Genomic DNA, 6,306 nt, shown 5'->3' on the forward strand with positions numbered 1-6,306 from the left:
GTGGCCAAGTCTGTAGGGTGTCCTTAACATATGTTACTAATGACTACATACACTACAAATGTACACTGATCACAATATGTGCAATGTACATGATGATATATGTACAACATTTACAAGAATTGGTGAAGATGTTAGCAAGTACATACAACGGGTATCAAGATTCGTGCAATTTACATAGTTTACAGCGTTATAATGAAGAGCATATTTACAAGAACTCACATCCATATGGGTCACCCACGAGCACATAGAAATAGAAAACACATACAGATTACATGCGCAATTCAGACACTGACAGGTGACCTGGCTATAGGAACCAGGTCAGGTGGAAGACTAATCGAACAGGTCTGTCAACTACGGACAGAAAGCGGCACAACCATTGCCGTAGAAATTCTTCCTCCCCAAGGAAGAACAATCCTCCGACATAAACGGTAGAAGTTCAAAGTATAAGCGTTCCAGAATCGGAAAGACAGTGCGACGACGATGACCTGCGCAACAGCTTCGCACCTATTAGACCACAAACAAAAAGCTCCCGCAGCTATTACAAGGCCTGCAAGGTGACTACGCGAGCAGCGACCAGATGTGACAAGGTGATTAACACCTAGGCCATGAAAGCCAGTGATAACGGCCTTCCAAAACACCTTTGCAATGACACATTGCTGCAGCACTTGCTGGTTATACCTCTGTAACGGGCTGTCCAGCTTTTTATAATATTTCTCTCTCTCACTCTCTCTCTCTCCTGTAACGGGCAGCTAGGACAAGTGTAATATGGAACCATGCCCCACTTCTCCAGTCTGTCCGGTGTTGGGAGTACTCTCCGTCCAAGACCCCACATAAAGTCATGAATGTGACCAGGCACAAAAAATGCCGTTATCGCGCTCCACGAGACACGTCTCGATCGTGCTAGACGGGCTGGAGGAACCAGAGGAAGCAGAAGAGCCGTCATTGTATCTACAATGCGGCTTTCGAGAATGGCCACATCGGGACAAACCTGCTGCGCGTGTCGATAAAATGCTACTGCCGTGGAGTAAAATGCAGGCACGTTAAGTGTTTGCGGTGCAGAATTAAGCCGTGCATCTGGTAGCGTATCTTGGTGCCTGAGAAATAGCAGGCAAGATCACGTGCGGGGCACTGATCACTGTGCAACAACCGAAGTAAGAATCGTAGGAAAACAGTCGGCAGCGAATCCACTGCAGTTTCTCGGTTGACCAAGTGCTGCTCGGCAAACCAGCTCTGTTCCACCTGACCAGAAAAATAAGCCAATGAAGGATTGCAACGACCTAGTGATTCGTAATGGGGGATGTACGACATGAGATATGTACCATGCGCGACTGCAAAACACAACTTGTGCTAAATACCTGCTTCGAGCATCGGTAAATCATACTCTTGTGCTTCCCGGACGTGTCTTTTTACATCTTCGACTACTGAATTCCACAAGGAGGCTGATATGCCGTAGCAAGTATAATAAAACCCCAGAATTCGAATGGAGTCACTTTTTTGAACACCGAAAAAGGAACTTAGGCAGGCGTCTGGGGAGCCAATGAATAAATATCGACATTTTGAAAAATTTAACGCATCACCTGAAATCGTGCCATATTCAGCAAAACGTCGTAGGCTACGGGATAAACTGTCCTCGTTTTTCAAATACGACAAAATGTCCTCGGCAAATGGTGTCACCATCACAGTACGTCTACCTGGAGGAGGAAGGCCTCAAAATCATAGCGTTTAGTGAGCGAAGGATTGGTTCGAGGCTGAGTAAAAAAAGTGAAAGGGATAGAGGACAACACTGGCGAACCCCGTGGGTAACAGAAAATGGCACACTCTCTAAATCATCAAGAAACAATGTGCTTTGTATATTTCGGTATGCGTTTCTGAGAAACTCAATGAAGTTTGGGGAGAAGCCAAATGCTGCCATTACGCTAAATATAAAGCTATGTTCAAGGCAATCGAATGCCTTTTCTTGGTCACGTGAAACCAAGAGTCCCCGAGCTGATCTTGCTAACGGGTACGCAACTATGTCACCGTAACAAAGAAGATACTGTGGATTTCTCTTCCAGGAATAGAGCACGCCTGATGATGAACTATTAAGGAAGACATCAGGCTTCTTAAGCGTTGAGTGGTAACTGCTGCGAAAGTTTTGTAATCAACGTTGAGGGGCGTTATTGGTCGCCACTCCTCTGGGTGGACTGACGATAGGTCATGTTTAGGTATTAAAACAATTAGATCATCATGGAAGCTGTCAGGGAAAAAAATTGTCAGATACCACGTACAGTGGGAATGGATGATATGCAAAGCATGAATGAGAAATGTTGATATGTCACTTTAAAATCAGCACAACGTTACGAGGTGGAGGTAAATTATACCGTACATGACTTCCATGTCATGATTATCATGTTTGGATGTGTCGTTTACCTTCGTCATCTATTTACGTCACGTGACACCAAATTTAGTATATGTGAAGCTAGCGAAACGGCGACGAGTGCATCATAAGTGTGGCATGTAGTCATGTTGTTACATGACACGCATGTAGTGATTATCATGTTTGGATGTGTCATTTACGTATGCCATCCGTTCGCGTCACGTAATACCGAGTTTGGTACATGTGAAGCTAGCGAAACGGCCACGAGCGCATCATAAGCGTAGCATGTAGTCATGTTGTTACGTGACACGCTTCTCTTATTTATTATGTTTGAATCAGTCACATACCTTCGCCATCCATTCACGTCCCATAATACCAAACTTTGTATAATTGAAGCTAGCGAAACGGCTGCCAGTGCATCATGAGTTTGGTATGCACTCATATTTTTACATGACACATCTCATGATTATCATTTTTGCACCAGTCACATACCTTCGTCATCCATTTATGTACTGTAATACAAAATCTGGTATATGTGACGCCAGCGAAACAGCCGCTAGCGCATCATGAGCATGGCATGTAGTCATGTTGTTACATGACACGTATGTCATGATTTTTATGTTAGGGTCTGTCGCTTGTGTTCGCCATGCAATCATGTCATACCATACCAGTTTTGCAACACGCCATGTGAAATAAACCACCGCAAGGGCTGATTTGATTAATTTGTGGGGTTTAACGTCCCAAAACCACCATATGATTATGAGAGGCGCCGTAGTGGAGGGCTCTGAAAAGTTTAACGTTTTAATTTTAACGTTTTTTAACGTGCATCCAAATCTGAGGACATGGGCCTACAACATTTCCGCCTCCATCGGAAATGCAGCCGCCACAGCCGGGATTCGGTCCCGCGACCTGCGGGTCAGCAGCCGAGTACCTTAGCCACTAGACCACCGCGGTGGGGCACCGCAAAAGCTGCGGGACCATGAAATGTAAATCATGACATTTATGACATACACATGATGATTTTCATGTTATTACTAGTCAAATATATTCTTCATACAGTCATGTTATGCCATACCAAGTTTGGTATCGATATCATTATCGAAACGGCTAGGAGAGCTAAAAGTCGTAGATAGATAGATGATAGATAGGTAGATAGGTAGATAGATGATAGATAGATAGATAGATAGATAGATAGATAGATAGATAGATAGATAGATAGATAGATAGATAGATAGATAGATAGATAGATAGATAGATAGATAGATAGATAGATAGATAGATAGATAGATAGATAGATAGATAGATAGATAGATAGATAGATAGATAGATAGATAGATAGATAGATAGATAGATAGATAGATAGATAGATAGATAGATAGATAGATAGATAGATAGATAGATAGATAGATAGATAGATAGATAGATAGATAGATAGATAGATAGATAGATAGATAGATAGATAGATAGATAGATAGATAGATAGATAGATAGATAGATGTCTAGGTGGTATAGCGATGTGATGACATTGTCGTACGAGCCATGATGGCAAAGTGAGCTAGAAAAACTGATTGATCACGTGCCGGTGGCAACGCAGTTGGTAAGGATCTGGTGGCCCGAGTTCCTAGTGGACTCGGCGGGTTAAGAAGCGAGCTTTTCGCAAAGCGCAGAACCTCAGGGTGAGCACATGAATTACGTCTGCAACGCCAAGCAGCCACCATCAACGACGACGCTGCAATAAAGCATCGAAAACGACCCCGTAACTCTCGCTGCCATGCGCGCATCAAGAGAGTTAGCCGATCAACCTGAAGAGCAATACGCAGCTTTGTGGCAGTGTCTGCTAGTTCTTCGGACGTACGGCGTCTAAGTGCCCACCCTGCTACTGAGCAGTGTAAACACCACTGCGTCTTGAGCGCATCCCACACCTCCAGATCGGATCCCAAAAGAGAGGCGCGCAAGATTCTTGATAAACTGGAGCGTGAACGAGTGTCTTGCAGAATGCGGATGTCAAGACGCCAAGGCCTCACTGATGATGAAAAGGGAAAGCAAGCCTCGAGCGTCACTGGTCGGTGGTCTGATATATAAACAGGGGATGATGGTAACGTTACTACATCGGAGTGCGATACGTAAGAAGCTAGCGCGCTCGGCTCATATACAATCTGACTAGACGATATGCTACGCCGTCAAGTCCATGCATACTGTAGTCCATGCACTAGTCTGTACGTATCTATCAAAGTGAAATGTTGGACCGGGTGACGCAGCTCCCACGCGTTCCATTCAGAGCGACCCCATCCTGGACCTTGCACGTCAGCTTGCGTGTCTAATACGCAATAAAAATCTCCAGTGAATGTGACATGACGACTGTCTAGACAATACACGTCCAGGCCAAGAAAAATTTGTTAGACATTACTCCTTGAGCTGGCCTATAAATACGCAAAACGCGCAGCTTGGACGCAGTCAAAAGAGCCAATACCCCGTCCAATCTCGTCACAGAAAACATGATGATTGCGTAGAAGAGCCTGGTTAAAAGTAATAATTGCAACTCTACTGAAACGGCACGTCGCGAAATGAAAGTCACAGTCTTAAATAAATGCGCGTTTGAATGCGCGATGGTAAAAAAATGGGTTTCTTGTAAACACAGAATATCACAATGTTCTGCATGGGCTATGCTGATAACTTCGGCTTGCTTTACTGGGTTACGAAACCCTTGAACACTTGAAGAAATGATTTTCAGGGTGTCAGCCAAATTGAAATGTTTGTGAGTGACTGACCTGGTCGTGTTTTTCGATTCAGTACCTCGAGGATCTGTACGAGGGAAGTGGAGTGCACACACTACAATGCACATTTCAACCTTCTAGAAGAGGGTCGAGGTTTCTTCGGTTGCTGGGACTCGGAGCGGCTATCCTGGCTGCCGTCCGAGCTGGTGCCAGACCTGTGAGCACGCTTGACATCTCGTGGGGCTTGTATTTTCACGTCACTTCCATCTAGGCTAGAAGAGAGTCCGATGTTACTGTCGACCCCGAGGCTGAAGCTGATTTGCGATGAATCAGATAGTGGTAGGGCTGCAGCGTTAACGTTGTCGCTACCTCCAACGACCTTGATCACGGATTGCTTGTCAAGACGCGTCAGTAAAGAGCTCCCATGGCGTCTTCCTACTTTTTCAAGGAAGTCGCGAGCCTGGCTTCGGAATAAGCCAATGGGCTTTCCTCATTTGGTTTCAATTCTATTTCACGCTGGCGGAACACCAGCGCCCGTAGACCTCGCAACGTCGGCGTCTACTGAGCACTCAGCTGCTAGATTTAACGATGAGTCCGATGCGTCGGTGCCTACAAGTGTTTCTTTCTCGGCTTTGGCTGACGTCAAACATGGCACGACATGTTTGCCTGAGACAGACACGAGGTCAACCGCGGTGGCTTTTGTTGTCGGTGAGATTGGCAAACATGGTGCGCTCGGGTTGGCTAAGCTGCACACTTCTTCTCCGTCGTTTATTGTAGCTCTCAGAATCGAATTCCGGCGTTCTTCTTGTACAGCTCTGGGTTCTCGTCCATCTGTTGCCGTTGGTGACATGGACGGTAGGGTAAAAAAGTCCCCACAGCAGCATCTGAATACGAACGACGCACAGGGCCGACGGTGGTAGGGTGGCCATCTCCACAACCTCGGCAGGGGTGGTCTCAACCTTCGCTTTCGTGTCCATGCACACCACAGCGACCAGAGAACGGTCCTGTGCACTGTGCTCGATAATAACCGCTAGAGCCCCACCAACGAAAAACACGCTGCAGACCACGGTAGTCGAAGGTGACTCGATGAACAGAAACGCGAAGATAGTTGGGGACAGGAGTTGTGGGACTTCCATTCGGACAAAGCGTGCGCTTGTTATAACTCCGCGTCTTGTGCTCATGAAGCCAGCGGTCACACTCAATACCTTGCCGTATGGGGACAAAGCCTGGACGAGT

This window comes from Rhipicephalus microplus, chromosome 9 (genome assembly GCF_043290135.1).
Source record: "Rhipicephalus microplus isolate Deutch F79 chromosome 9, USDA_Rmic, whole genome shotgun sequence".
Lineage (NCBI taxonomy): Eukaryota > Metazoa > Arthropoda > Arachnida > Ixodida > Ixodidae > Rhipicephalus > Rhipicephalus microplus.